At 42.4% G+C, this 15,618-nt stretch overlaps 1 protein-coding gene across 2 annotated transcripts in view; it reads left to right on the forward strand.

Annotated features, from left to right (window-relative positions):
* The window catches only part of abr (ABR activator of RhoGEF and GTPase), a 140,786-nt gene that overhangs the window by 23,790 nt on the left and 101,378 nt on the right, over window positions 1-15,618 (forward strand). The gene's annotated exons all lie outside the window — the stretch shown is intronic.

Consider the following 15,618-nt stretch of genomic DNA (forward strand, 5'->3'; position numbering starts at 1 on the left):
TGTGTGTGTGTGTGTGTGTGTGTGTGTGTGTTGGGAGTTTTAGACACAGTCTTTTGGGATTTGCTCTGCTGTGTCACCATTGTTACCGTGCCTTAATCTGCAGAGAGAGAGAAAATAAGAGAGGTGGGGTGATAAAGAAAGGGAAACAAAGGTGGTGTGTGTGTGTGTGTGTGTGTGTGTGTGTGTGTGTGTGTGTGTGTGTGTGTGTGTGTGTGTGTGTGTGTGTGTGTGTGTGTGTGTGTGTGTGTGTGTGTGTGTTTGGTGGGCAGCTGTTGCTGAAGTTCCTCAAGGCAGCTGCACAGGAGTGATGGTATTGATGTACTGTAGTTGGGAGGAGTTTCATTTGGTTAATTACAAGTAAACAACATTAGTATAAGATTTGGTTCATTATTATTATTATTATTTGATCAGTGTTGGACGTCTATCCTTTCCCTGGATGAACTATGAAAATGAATGACTGCGGGATAAACATGTTGTTGTTGTTGTTGTTGTTGTTGTGTGTTTAGAAAGTCTTTCAGTTTGACTATTTAAGAAATACACTTTTAATTTTCCTGCCAAGAGCTAGAATAGAAGATTGATAATACTTTAATGTCTTTACGTTAAAGCTGAATTAATAACAAACCGAGGATTAGCTTTAGCTTAGCATAAAGACAGGAAGTGGGGAGGCACCTTCTGCCCAAAATTAAAAGAAATTCTACCTTTCTGCACCTTGAATGCTCATTTGTTAAAATGATAAATATAGTTTGTTTACTTCATACATGAACCCCAGTGGAAAAGTGAGACGGTAAAAAGATGAGTTGGTGATTTTCTGTCGTTTTGCTTGCAGCTTTTCTGCTTGTAAAACATTCGTCTTTCACCCCTTTTATTTTTGAGAAACTGTGTTTTGAACTATGCAAACTTTAAGTTGTAAAAATAATAACCACAAGGGAAGCAAACTAAAGATTTGTAGTAAGCTCATCTCCATCCAAAGTATGTATTGATTTTTTTTTTGAATACACATAACTTACATAATGTCTAGTTCATCTGATTTCCAAATCACATTACAGTTATATTATTTCACATTGTTTTCCCATCCTAAGACTTCCAGCAGCTCTTTTAAGAATACCGAGAGGAACACCTGACAATTAAGAGGGTGCTATAATGTAATTTTTAGACAACAAGCAGGATTTTCAATTTCCTGTTCCTACTTAAATGTGTCAGTCGTGCCATTTTTCCAGATAAAAACTCATTAAAGAACGTAACACAGTCAGGGTTGGCCATAATAACTCACACAGCCTGCTACAAACATTTTAGCAAATTCGCAAATTACTGTGGGTGCTAACTTGGCCACAACAGTCGACCATGTGACCCTCGCCTTGCAAACCGCAGTCGCCTGCCGAGTCTTCCCATTCACTCTCTATGCTAAGCTAAGATAAATGCGTGCAGGCTTTAACTGCCGATGTAGCATACAGACGTAAAAGCTATCGGTCCTACTGTTTAACATAAGAAGGAATGTGCATGTTTTACAGTATGTCCGACTTGTCCTGTGAAGTTTCAGTGACACTGAATGCACCGTAGACGTGGATATTCTCAGCTCTGGATTCTCGGTCGAAGCGTTAGTCCACTTTCTAAAAGTGGATCAGGTCAGTGTAACTGTGTGACAATGCATTTCTATCACCAGGGACTGTGCAGTATACTTAGCCTCTGTACTATTTTCATATTTGCTATTTTGGTTCTGAGCAAAAGCAGAATACATCATAACTTAACACCTGATGTGCTTTTACACATTTGAAATTCTGCAGCAGGCTGGATGTGTGCACCAGGAGACTAGCTATTAACATTACAACAGACTCCTGCCAGGCTTTATCAGAACCTACTCGGAGGGAAAAGGGCACAATCCTTTTAATGCACACATCATTTCATCATCCCTTTCTCTGTCCTTTATCCTCCTCGTACTCTTTGTGTGTGTCTTGTGTCGGTAAGCTGGTTTGTTTAGGGCTGCTGAAGCGACCCTCTTCCGCTCGGGGAGGTAACAATGCACCACCACTTTTGTGAGTCTTTTCGAGGCCCACCGTTAAGTGTACTTCCTCTGTACCGGCACACCGACCCTGAAACAGCCCTTTCACTGACTTCTAACACTAGTACATAACAAGTGTGGAAGATGACTCATACCTGGTGGTTAATGGTGTATGACGACCCCAGTCCCGCCCTTCATAAACCCTTCTGCATCCGGACTTAAGCCTCCTCTGTTATGTAGCTGATTACTAAACTTGAGGTTGTAATTGTATCCTTTCTCTTCACCCACTGCAACTGTGTTAATGGCTCGGTGTTAAGCAGTGGCCGCGCATCCTTAACTCCCTGACTAGAGTGGGAGTGGAAGCTCAAAGCCACAGCTGCACTGCTCCCCCGAGGGGCTGAGGTCTTTCTGTTTATCTCCGCTGTGCATGTCCTCCTCCCTTTTCTACCACATCCTCTTAGAACTCTGTGTTTGTTGTGCAGATGCAAATATTGAAAGTCATACAAACAATAATATGCACACACACACACAGCACAAACATAAATTAAAAAAATGAAATAAAAGCTGCACACGCTGAATGGAAGGTGCAGAGCTTCGGCACTCGCATCATTGTAAACACACAAACACACAGCGAACCAAAATCTCCGGCTCAGACCTCTCATCCGTCATCCTCGGCCCCATTTGTCCGGTCAGCAGTATAAGTGGTAGACTCCCAGACAGCTATTAGTGTGTGTGTGTGTGTGTGTGTGTGTCTCTTATATTCCTCTCATCCTTCCCACCTCTTTTTTTTTCTTTCTCCTTGTCTTCATCGGATTGGTTGATCACGGTCTCAAGTGTGTCTCACACATCAGTTAATCAGTTTTCTAATAATTTGCAGCAGCGTAAAAGTTTTTTTTTTTTCCAAACCATGATCTGATTTGAAAAGCTTTTAGTTCTCCATTTTCTGTCTTTAAACCATTACTCCATCAGTCAACCCACTACTGTGTATCATACTCGTTGTTTTATTCCTTTGCTGCTTCAGTGGTGTGCGTACAGCTGCTTTGTCCATTTGTGCCCTTCACTGATAGAAATCTGTGAATTTGTCTTTCATAGTTTGCCCCAGATTTAGAACAATATATCCGATAGGACAAAGCCTGTCCTCATCGCTCGAACCACTGACCTGAGACCCTTCGTTACACAACATTTTAAGCAGGCTGTCTGGATGGTTGTGAACAAAAAGGGGAAAATGGATCAGTGGAAGGAAAGCAGCACTAACTGAATGAATAAGAACTAAACATGAGTTTCTCCATGAGTTGGAGTTTACTGTTGGGCTAAAGTCACTTCATTAAACCTGTTGATATTTACACCCGAATCCCAGTGCAGTCTACAGAGGATAACTAATAATGGTTTGAATGTTTTTGAAGTTCTAATTAATATTTATTGGGTCAAAAAAAAAGTTTTTTGTAGTGTCTCATTTGTCCCTGTATACTGTTTATTGGTGCATTTTCAATTAAGAAAGCAATTATATCCAGTAGTGATTTATCTTGGTTAGAGTTTTATTTATTTATATTGTTGTAATATTGCAATTTACAACTGTAGAGATGTTGAATATGGGCACAGCATACAGGCAGCATCATTAGGAAACAACAACAAAAATAAACAAAATGATTTTTGGCACTGTTTTACCCTAGTTTATACTGGGTGAATCACTTAATCTTATGCCCGTTTTGAAGCGCCTGTACCGGCTCTACTTGACTCACGTTTGGTACCAGGTGCTTTTCTGGATTTTGTTTTCCCCTGCAGATTGAGCCCCCTCAATGTGGCATCGTTACTATAGTGAAGCCGTATGAAACTGCCGTGACGTCATCTTCAATGCGACACACACACTAACTATGGAGTGGATGCTGTTGTTGGTTCTTGGTATGTAGCTGTGTGTTACAGCCAGGAGACGATTATAGTTTCAGAAGAGGCAGCCCGACAAAAGAGACAAAACAGGAGAGGTGAGTTTGTGAGGGATGTACGGTGCTGAGCATGCAGTGACTCAGGGTTCGTGATGATTCTCTCTAACCAGTCATTGGTCTGTACTGTTTTCAACTTTTAGTCTCGGCTCTGCTTACTTGGAACCTCAACGGAGATCACACCAAATAATGCAAGCTAATATCCTCATCTTTTGCCAAATTAAAAAAAGGGAAGAGGCGAGTAGAATCAAGCCGAGTCGGTACTGGCAGTGGAAAAGGAGCTTTAGACTTTTAAATTTCCATCTCACAGGAAAGCTGTACTCTCAAGGGCATGTTTTCCTCCCGGTCCATCACTTATGTGCCTGAACTGCAATGTTACTACCACCTCCACCTCCAGCATGAGCAGCAGACTGACTCTCACTTCCGACTCTGGCAGCCTGCTCGGTAACCTTCAGCAGAAATAGCCAGACCCGACTCTGCCTCGTTTCAGTGCCACGTGCTGCTAAAGCGACATCAAAGGAAAGCTGGATTATGTAATAGCCATAATATGGAAATTTTGGCATGGCAGAGCAGAGGTGGCACGTGCTCATGCAGAGACATACGCATGCACATATGTCAAAATTATTTTCCCTAATCCGGGTTGCAGCGAGGAAGGCTCCAATTTATGTGCTGCTCCGAGGGGAATATTAAAAAACCTCTTCTCATTTTGGTACATCCTGTTAGTGTGGTGGAGAGTACTAGAGTTCAGCCCAGCAAACCATGCTAAAGTATCTCTATGTGAGCCAGGCTGGGCCATTTGGTAGTTTGTAAAGGGTTAATATGTGCTATATAATCCCTAATTCCTGTTGTCAGTATTTGCAGATAGTAATATGAAATAACATGTTTCTGGTGAGAAGTAATCCGCTGCCTGTCCTGTTGCCATCCAACAAGTGTTTTTATCATAAACTGTAAAAAACATGAATGTAATGTTGAATCCTACGTCTCAGAAAATCAAAATTTGGGGATCTTTATTATATTATAGGCGCAAAAAAACATCTATCTCACCATCAAGGCATACATGAAAGAGAATGTGACTATAAAATCCATGATTTCTTGTGAAAAAACAGTATTTATAGTCACTTTTATTGTATTATGATGAGACACCCATGTATTTAATAGTATAGACGTTACTGTTAAACTTGACATTTTGAAGTTATGAAGTTGTTTTAATGTGACAGTTAGGATTTTAGATGTCTTAAAGGTCCCATATTTTATACTTTTCCAGTGTTTCATTTCCAGTCTTGATATCCATAGAAGGATAATTTTGTGGTTTTAAGTCCCAAAACCATCTCAATTAAATTTACATCTCCATCTTAAGCCTCCCTCTGGAAATACAGGCTGTTTTGTGTCTGTTTCTTTATGTCAGATCGATATCCGTGACCCTCTCTTCTGATTGTCTGACTCATTTCTGAGTGACGCATGCTGAAGCCAACCACAGGTTTTGTTTAGTCTTGTAGCTTGCTGGCTCTGTGATGGAATGATTGCTTTGTGCTTTCTTCCACATAAGAGGTTAGACAGTGGTCTACGCAGAGGAAAGATATTTGACATCAGCGTGAGTTTATGACATCACAAACTTTACAGAGGTCCAAACAGCTCATCTAAATGGCACAGTTGCTGAATACGGTCTGTGTGTATTTGTCTTTGGACAGAGATTTTTGACAGTCATTATCTTTATGTAGCGTGGAGACCTGCTTTATAAACAAAAAATGTAAATCTGAATTTATGTAAGATGGGACCTTTAATAAAGAAGATTATGTGGCATTTGCATTTCGAATTGCTTGAATGTACATGAAACCGATGATAATAGTTCTCACAGTTGTGCCTCTACATTTCATCCCACCTGGTTTCCCAGGATGTCAAAATTATGGTCTGGTTCTCCTCTGCAGCACATAAACCGTAATGTAAAGGTTGGACTGCACAGCTGTCCAGCTGCTCCTGGCTGACTTCGACCCAGTCCCAGTTCTGTCGTTAAGTGTTTAATGTTAGTAGTTAGTTGGCTGTCACGCGGCTTGCTTCAGCAAACGGGAGCACAGAAAAAGTGATTCTGGACAGCTTCCCAGCAGCACTTAGGGGAGCTTAATACAACCAGGGATGTCTCATTTATCACAGCCTGCAAATATATTTTGACGAATCCACCTAGCTCCCTCTCTCTTGTTCTCTCAGCTTCTGTCTCGCCGTGTGTGAACAGCGAACGGCTGTATCCTCAGTGCCAGCAGAAACAAATCCAAATCAATGATATCTGATAGTGTTTCAAGATATGTGAATTGTGGCTTGACCACAGAAAAAAACACAACACAATCGAAGCCAAGAGAGCCATTAAATCCCTGGTTCACTGGGAAGTGCTGTGTTTTCACAGCTGGAGTGCTAGTCTATTTGTTTTACTTGAATTATTAAAATGTCATTAAAAGCAAAAGTCACTAGTGCAGCAACAAGGACAAGAACCTCCTCTGACTTTCCCATTTGTCAACATCTTTGTGCTGAAGTGCAGACATTTAAAATCATTTCGAACTTATAACTTATACATTGCAAAAACAAAACAAAAAATAACACTTGTGTGACTGCAGTAAAATGTCTGATGAAGCCATTATTAATCATTCAGATCCTGTTGTGTTACTGCTGCTGCCATATTGTGACGCAGTCACTCTGTCTATACATGAAATGTGCAGTCGGAGTCGGGGTTTTACTTTGTCGGAGTGAAACTGTGTTGTGTCTTCATTGTCTTCCCCACAGTTCAATCTCCACCATTATACCGATCAATAGATTAATCCATTCCTTCTTTTCTAAGCCCTGTAACTATAGAAACAAACAATGAAAGCTGTCCTCACACACATACACATACTGTGAGCGAGAAAGAATCTGACTCAGCCTTAAGCACTGTTGTTATGTAATACAGTCATCTCTGCTGCCTCTTTAACGCTGTGCTTCTCTGCTTTGGGTTTCAGCATCTTCTTCCCATTGGACCTTTGCAAAGAGCCTGCGCTTATGTAATGGGCTTCATGGTCACTTCTCCAAAATAGTCCACAAACAATTGCATGATGCTGCTGAACCCGATGCTCCCCAGTTTGATTGTCTGATATAAAGATGCACTGATGGAAAACTCGAATTTATAGCATTTATCTGATGCTTTGTAGATATTATTGGGGGACCATGTGCACATCCCATGTTATACATTGTGACTGCTACCACTAACCTGAGACCGTGTTCTTGCTCTGTACCCTGTGTTTATTTCCTAACCTCTTACATAACTGCAGGGGTTCCCAACAGAAAAGATGCATTCATGTTAACATGGTATTTTTGCTGTAAGTATTAACTGTGGAAACTTAAACTGTCATACACAGTCATACATGATTATAGCAACTGTGCAGCTGCAGCGAAGCGGCAGCCGCATCAAATTTCTTTGCGTTCCAAGTGAGTGAGTCCAGCTGAAAGGAGTGAAGGGGCGATCTGGCACTAAGTCACAACACTACCCGCCCTGCTGGGGTTCTGCTGTACCACGGTGGCCTGGGTTCACTCAGTGACAGCCTTGTGAATAATAGATGAAGCTTTTGGCTCAGCTCAGCATGTTGTTGTGGCTCCTTCACACACTGCAAACAAGCAAGACCTAATGTATTACGAGGGCTGAACAATATTCAAATCCTGTCTGTCTAAATACTGCAACGGTGATATGAAACGATTTCTAGGTGCTCTGCTAGATGACGGGCTGAACTTTATCTTCTGATGTTAGCTTCTAAACGTAGATTAAAATCAGAGCCAATGTAATAAATCTTATAATGTCTTTCCATAATCATTTTTATTAAGCTAGCTAGCTTTCCGATAACAGTACGATGCAATTAGCACGATTTACTGAGACAAAAACTCTCCAGTGATCATTTCTGAATGAAAGAATAAATTTTTTTCTAAATACACAATTCTGCGTTTATTATAGAAACAATCTTTTGACCGATAAAAACAGTTTGGGTGCATACAGATAATAGTGCAAATACGTCCATTTAGAGTGCTGACCAGATGGCAGCCAACAGTTTAGACTTGTGAGCTTCAGCTGCTGAAATGTACTGATGACGGTTTAGCTAGCAAAATTGCCACAGATTGACATCTTGTGTTGTTGAAATTGGAAATTTTGCTTTTTGAAAATGTTGACTTGTGATTTGACATAAAAACCAATAATTATTCAGCCAGGGGAAATTTTTCTTCACAGAAATGGGGTGAATTTATGTTTCCCAAACGTCTTGCTGTGTGTGCTTACAGGTGTTTTTCTGTGCGAGCTTTTGAAAGAATATTTTTTATGGTCTGTATGACCCCGACTTCACATTAAATGAAGGAATAATAGAAAACATGTTCAACTGAATTTGGATTTTCTCCTGGTTTATCACAACCCCTCACAAATCACAAATCACCAGTTTAAGCCGAGATATAATTAACTGGGCCGGTGTTACTGGACCTAAATTCCCCCCCAATGAATATGTGGGTCTGTCTCACCCTCCATTGGGAATTGTGTCTAGTTGTTACATCCTAATGAGTGCAGATGTCTTTTAATTCTGAAATTATTGGAGTAGCCTTTAACTCTACCGCTGCTGCGACTACATTTAGGAAAAACTGGTTGACTTCAATTCATCACACTGATTCGTCCACCGTTCAGAGCGGCTTTGCAAATGTTAATACTGGCAGGGTTTCCAGACTGTAATCACAGCGAAGAAAACTGACGCTGTGAGCAACAGACTTGTAGGCGAATAATCTCCTTATTGAAGCTCAAAGTGTAGCATGAGGCAGGTTCTACTTTCAGTGCCAAATGTCTTCCCATACTCACGTGGGCGAAGCTCTGAAATCCTTTGTTGTGCTTGATGTTAGAGGGTGTGTCATATGTCTGAGTGTGTTTGCGTTTGTTGAGTCTGTGGGGACCTGCACCATGTCCTGAGGGGCAGGAGCTGTGTGTGTGTGTGTGTGTGTGTGTGTGTGTGTGTGTGTGTGTGTGTGTGTGTGTGTGTGTGTGTGTGTGTGTGTGTGTGTGTGTGTGTGTGTGTGTGTGTGTGTGTGTGTGTGTGTTACTGTGTGTGTGTGTTACTGTGGACAGCAGTCATCCTGTAGGGCTATGGTAACCACCAACCTCTTCTTCTGCCACCCATGCCCCATTCGCCTCAGCCAATCGGCACAGAATAACTCCTTTGCCTCGGCCAATAGTGCGGCTGGCATGTTTACATGCTCCCGGAAGGCAGAGGCCATCATTAAGCATTCAGGGTAGTCGAGCAAAAGAGAGGCGAGGAGGGGGAAAAAAAAAAAAAAATGAGGGGGGTGGAGGGGGTGGGGGGGGGGTGGGAAGGGAGATGAGGCCATTATGAGTGAGTTGAGAAGGCTGATGGATGCTCTCGAGCAACAACCAGCCAGACTCAGGTGAACAAACACATAGAGACCCAGTATCACATCGGGTTTTAAAATAAATGGGCTCATACAACAACCCTCAGTCCTGGATATAGATTTGACTGTATTCATGTTTACAGCCTGTATCAGAAGGTGTCAAACCAACAATCCACAAACCTGCAGGTAGTCCTCCCTTGTGCCTGCATGCATGTGTGTGTGTGGCATTAAATATTAATGGCCCCAGTAAGCGTTGGCATTCTGGTCCCAGTATGTTGTTCACTTTCAGCCCAGTTGGGTCTTTGACATTAGAGAATCCCTCGGTGTGGGAAGGACAGGTAGGAGGGTTAATAAATCTTTTGACAGGTGTTTGATGGGAGCTGGTGTGAGTACAGTATACAGAGAGGGGACTTTGGGATATTAGAAAAATTGGTGTATATTTTGGGGGGTTATGATGAAGCGAGCTTGTGCCCTCACAGTGGTAGCAGATAGCTACATGCTTGTTTCCTTCCTCTGTAAATGTTTAGCATTTATTACATTTATTGATTTATGTTTACCCGTCATCTCGCTGTTTTTTTTGTTTAACCTTCTCACTTTCCCTCCATTATATAAATAAGACCCATCAATCTCCACTTTTCATTCACCACTTAACTGTGGCCTTTTGTAGACCGGCCAAACTCGGAATCAATGGGGTGATATCCACAAGGTCTCTCCCCACTCTGTGTGTACGCAGCGTGCTAAGACACATTGTGCCGGATGGCCTTGTGCTTCGACGGCTCTCTCAGTTTATCGGCCATCATGCTGCATCCCTGCCTTCTCTCTTATCTCTCCTGTCACTCTTTCCCGTGTTTCACTGAATAGAAATCTCTTCAAATAAACTCTGACAACAAACCCTAAGGTCAGCCTCATTGTTTCCAAAGTCTGCATACGTTTGCATTTATGCATGTTGGTGTGTAAATCATAGACTGTATATAAAAGTGGACGTAGCTTCCGAGTTCCGCCTTAAACTGCAATACCCTGTGGGCCTCGAGGGCCTGGCTCCATGGAGTCGCATTCGGCTTCTATCATGAAATATTAAGTCAGTCTTTTTTTTTTTTTTCACAAGTCATTATGGTGTCATTTAATTAAATTATAGACCACCATCTGAAAATAATTCCATAATTAATTAGATATTCAGCCTCAAAAAGCGGTACGTTCAGGGGGGGTGGTCTGGTTTGACTGACATGCCTTGGGAGCACTCAGCCTCCTATAAATGGGTGGGTGTAGTGTCTTCTGGTTCTCCGTCAGATCCGCCGCTCAGTCCGCCGCAGTTCGTCCAAACGTGGTCACTTCTGGCTCCAAATAAACCAAGATGGTGACGGCAGAAAAGCCGAACTGGAGGCTTTAAAACGTCAGTTGCCAAACCAATGGGTTACATCATAAACGGCAAAACAGGATGTTTATTGGTGATGTGTGAGACACCTTGTTGCTTTTACAGCTTGGCAGATATAAAGCAGTTGGCTAATGGTTGTGTGTATGAGCAGAGGACAGAAATCTGGAGCGGACTGTTTCAAGTTAGATTGACTTTTTTATTTTTTATTTTATTTTTATTCACGCTTTGTTGTAGTCTTCCCAATTTCCTTTGTGCAGGTGTTTCTCTTTCTCCCTGCACTCCTGCCATCAGCTCTCCAGGGACAGACAAGCTGCCTCCACATGGGATTGTGTCCCTCTCTTTCCCTCCATGTGGTGAACAACAGAAGCTGCATTCAGACCAGCTGTGTGGGGGGAAAAAAAACAGCCCTTTCTGTCATTATATATTTTTCAAAAGAAAAAAAGTTGAAACTAGACCAAAAATGTTATCCAACAAAATGCTGTAATGGTCAATCAAATACGTGCACATTCCTTATCACTTTTTCGTAGGGAACGATGTTTACTTTGTAACTGTCACAACAAAAGATGGAATAGCTGCTGGCCTGAAAAGTCCAGCAGCAAAAGAGTTGTATATCCTGTCTGAGTATTACATTCGCTGTGTTTTTGATATCAGCCAGTCATCTGTTATTGCACCTAGACTTCCTGGATCTTATTCTACGGTCAGTCCTCTACATTTTAACAACAAGCACCGACAAAATATTTGTTGTTTCCAGTCTGAATCCTCACTGAAGGCGTTTTCCAACCTGAAAGTCTTTTTTCTTCTTTTCTTCTTTAATAGGTAACAATAGCTGGCCTCAGCTTCCTGTATTTGGCCTGTAAGTCTGAACCGTCCAAAAACGGTCCCTTCTGCAAAATAACCAAACCGTCGTCCGAAGCACCTTTTCACCATCCGTTTAAAAAAATAAATCTGAATTTATACAATATGGAACCTTTCAAGTAAACATTATGTTGTTATTGTGATGTAAAACATCTGCAAGCCCTGATTGAGCTGCACACAGCTGCTCACAGCGTCCTCTTCTATGTGACATACCTAAAGTCTATCAATGCCTCCAATCTGCATCATATTCTCGTAATTGGGCTACAGAGTGCAATAAATAGACAGTATACAATCACTCGTGGGGTTGGCCCTGAGGGCCATCCACAGCCGCTTGCATTTTAATGGCTTCGCTCATCGTAGCGCTTTTGTTTCACTGCACGGTTTGATACACTTTCCATTAGCACATGCCCACGAACACACGCAGAGGGTGCAGCGGCACACCGAGGCATCGGTGCCCACACAGTAGAGTTGCTGTACACTTCTGCTGTGCTGAACGTGGGCGTGTGTCGGCAGTGAATAGCTCTACGGTACACGTGAAGGACTGATCATCTCATACCTGCTTACAAACACACGGAGGGATGTGGAAGGTGGGAAGCGGGCTACGGGACCCGGTGGATTAGTGAAGGTTGTGCGGCTGTTTGCATCTCTTTGTGTGGGTGCGTTCAGTCGGTGTGTCTGCGCTCGAATGTGACCTCTCGTGTGTGTTTGTGTGTGCGCAGATAGGCACGGCTTCAGGCCCCGTGTATGACAGCGGCTGTCCTAATCTATGGAAGCAGTGGGTCGGATCCAACCAGTCCCAGTCTTGGGGATTTAGGCCAGCTAATTACAATGTATAGTGGCTGGCTGCCATGGTAACATTGGTTGGTTGGGTTTGAGGGCTGCGGGGACATGGGGGGGGGGCAACAGCAATTCATGCATGCGGCTCTGCAGTGGAGGGGGTCCTTATCGCTCGCTGCCTACGGGCATATGGCACATGAAGATATGCAGCAGTGGTGGAATTATCATTCATTTGAGGTATTAAGGTACAATACAGCCTTTTATCTGACTCTTCTCCAGCAGGGACGTGCTCTGGATGTGTGCACACAGGTTGTGGAGTAGATAATGGGCACACCTCTACATTATACCCTCATCTCAGGAGATTTGTAGTGGAATGCACACACAGCGTTAAAAAACTCTCGTCTGTGTGTCTGTGCTCGACGTTGGGAGCTGTTGGGGTTTTGATTCTGGATGGGCGACTCTCCTGTCTTCTTCCATTAAAGCGTGAGGCTTTGGAGCCATCTCTTCCTTATTTACTCTCTCTCCCTGCTTCCCCTCCGCCTTTCTAATGTGTGGCAGTCCTGCAGCTTATTGACCTTAAAAGTGTGGTCAGCCTGTTTCCTGAGCCCAGGGATACAGCACTATCAGAGAGGCCAAGTATTATCAGGTTGATCAGGCTGAATGAGGGAAAAGGGGGAACAAAGACCCCAGTTTAACTGGATGACTCACAGACTGCCGCTCGCAGCTCTTGACACTGGCTTAGTTAGCATCAGTTAACATTAATGTAACATAAAGTAAAGCGGTGGTCTTTTGTTTGTTGAAATAGAGGCTGTGGCTGCTGGAAATTTAACTGTAAATTTGGGTCGCTGTTGTCTTTTCTTCTAAAGTTCGCTATGTGTGGATTCATCTATATAATAGAATGAGACAAATTTTAAGGAAGAGATTATATTTCAACAATATAAATAGTTTGGTAGTCAATTAGGATTAATATGAAGTAAAAATGTCTTATTCGTGTGAAATTGGATTTCACGTTGAATTATTCCACGAAAATCTGATTTCTTTAAGTTTTAGCAATAATTCACTCGCAAGGGATTCTGGAATATTAAACCATTGAGTCGAGGCTTCAGCATTTATTTACACACGTCTCTCAGATTGGTGTTTCTGTTTTGCTGCAGAGCTTGGACAAGCAAACTTGTATTTTCCTGGAAATGTTTAAAATGATTTTACCATCAGATATCTTTATGATGAAATTAAGAGACAGACATATTGCAAACTGTGTTGCCAGTAGTGGCACGCAAGTTTACATCTGTACTGTGTCTCAGCCAAAGAAACTCTGAACCACTCCTGTCCAAATACCCATTTTGGGGCAGGGTTTAGTTTCAGTGTCTGTCTCACCTGTCTGCAAGCATCATGCTAGATTATTTGGCCATAACTTGCCCAAATAGCCTACCTATATTTCTACTACCTGTAAAAGGATTTGCTATTTTTTTTTAAAGCCTGTTTATTTCATAATTGCTCCAGTGTGGCCTTTGACAAAGATCACCCATACCTGTCTCTGACTGGAAAGGTGTGCTTCAAAAGTTTTGTATCTCATGCAGGATGATGATGGCTAGATGGTTTCACTGCTAAACTCATAGACTGTTTGTAAAAATGGACGTAGTCTCTGAGCCCAGAGAGTGAAGCCAATGTTGAAGAGCCTTAAAGTGCAATACCATTTAGGGCCAATAGGGGCTGGTATCAAAAAAGTTCTGGCTTTACAGACTCTCATTTAAGTGGCATCAAATACGAAGCCAATCAATTTTTTCCACAAGTCATTGTAGGTCTGGTTTGATTGACATGCCTGTGGTGTAGTTTAGTTACTGGAATAGCTGAGTGGGAGCAGTGTTGTCAGGTTTTAAGGGAATTGTTTCTAGTCATAGTGTACTAATGGGCAAAGACCTATTGAAGCAACCTTTAACCAGGCGGCATTAACCACTGACCTACGTTGTGTTCAATTCTTGGAACTACATTTAGAAACAAATGCCTGACTAAAATGTCCTCGCACTTATCCACCCACGCTGTTGGCCGATTGGTCCGCCCTTTTGTGTGGCTGAGAGAACGTAAATGCCAGCAGAGTTTCCAGACTGTAATCATAATGAAGACTGAAGCTCTGAGCAATAGGAGGGTGGAGTAAGGATCTCAAATTGCACTCCACAGTGCCGCAGTGAGACGTACAACCTTACTTTAAAAGCTGATTTTTAATGAAAGTACTCTACTTACTAATCAGGAGCAAACCAGTACCGAAATGGTTGAGAGAGTGTCTGCAGCATGCAGTAATAAAAGCAGTTTAATGCTCCTCATCTGCCTCTCTGGTCAGCAGGTTTACTTTTGGTTTCTGGGCAGTTTTGTTTTTTTTTTTTTTTTTTTTTTACCAGAAACAGTGTGAACAGAAAGAGCTCTGAGCACCTGTTGATTCCAGCGTCAAACATTTTATGAAGCAGTAAATCACAGGTGATTATTGACCATTTCTATCCTTAATGCGTCATTACATGTAGACCGTAAACATTAAAATTGTTTAGATAAACACCAGAGCTTCCTCTTTCATTTGATAGCTTTTTATTCAAAGCATGTGCATATGGTGACATGAGATTGGTTTCCAGTGATGTTGTATTGCTGCTGGTTTTGTCCTCAGAGTCTCATGTCATGTTGCTGCTGTTGAAATACTTCATGTTGATGAGTGGAGCAACAGGCGCAGGCTGTAAAGATAGGCCTTCATAAAGACTTTAATTTCCCCAGTGTCAGCCTCTGATTGATGACTACAGGACAAGGGACATGTAAAAACCTGCATTTACACCACCAACACACCACACACACACACACACACACACACACACACACACACACACACACACACACACACACACACACACACACACACACACACACACACACACACACACACACACACACACACACACACCACACATCTGTCAGGCGACTGATGTACTGTCATGCTGTCACGGGGCCGGGGAATCAAGTATCTGAGCAGGAGACTCTACTTGTTTTTGTCTTCCCCTCTGTGGTTTATCTGCTCCCTGGAGAATCGGATCTGTTCGGGTCGAGCTCACATCTTTTGAGGATGGCACTGAAGATGCAGAGGAATATCAGGAATATCTAGTCATCTACCCACAACACACACACACACACACACACACACACACACACACACACACACACACACACACACACACACACACACACACACACACACACACACACACACACACACACACACACACACACACACACACACACCTACCTGCGCACTCACACAA

The sequence above is a fragment of the Brachyistius frenatus genome, unplaced genomic scaffold (genome assembly GCF_029030835.1).
Source record: "Brachyistius frenatus isolate BFR_SWC_R1_liver_20210118 unplaced genomic scaffold, ASM2903083v1 Contig_34, whole genome shotgun sequence".
NCBI lineage: Eukaryota > Metazoa > Chordata > Actinopteri > Embiotocidae > Brachyistius > Brachyistius frenatus.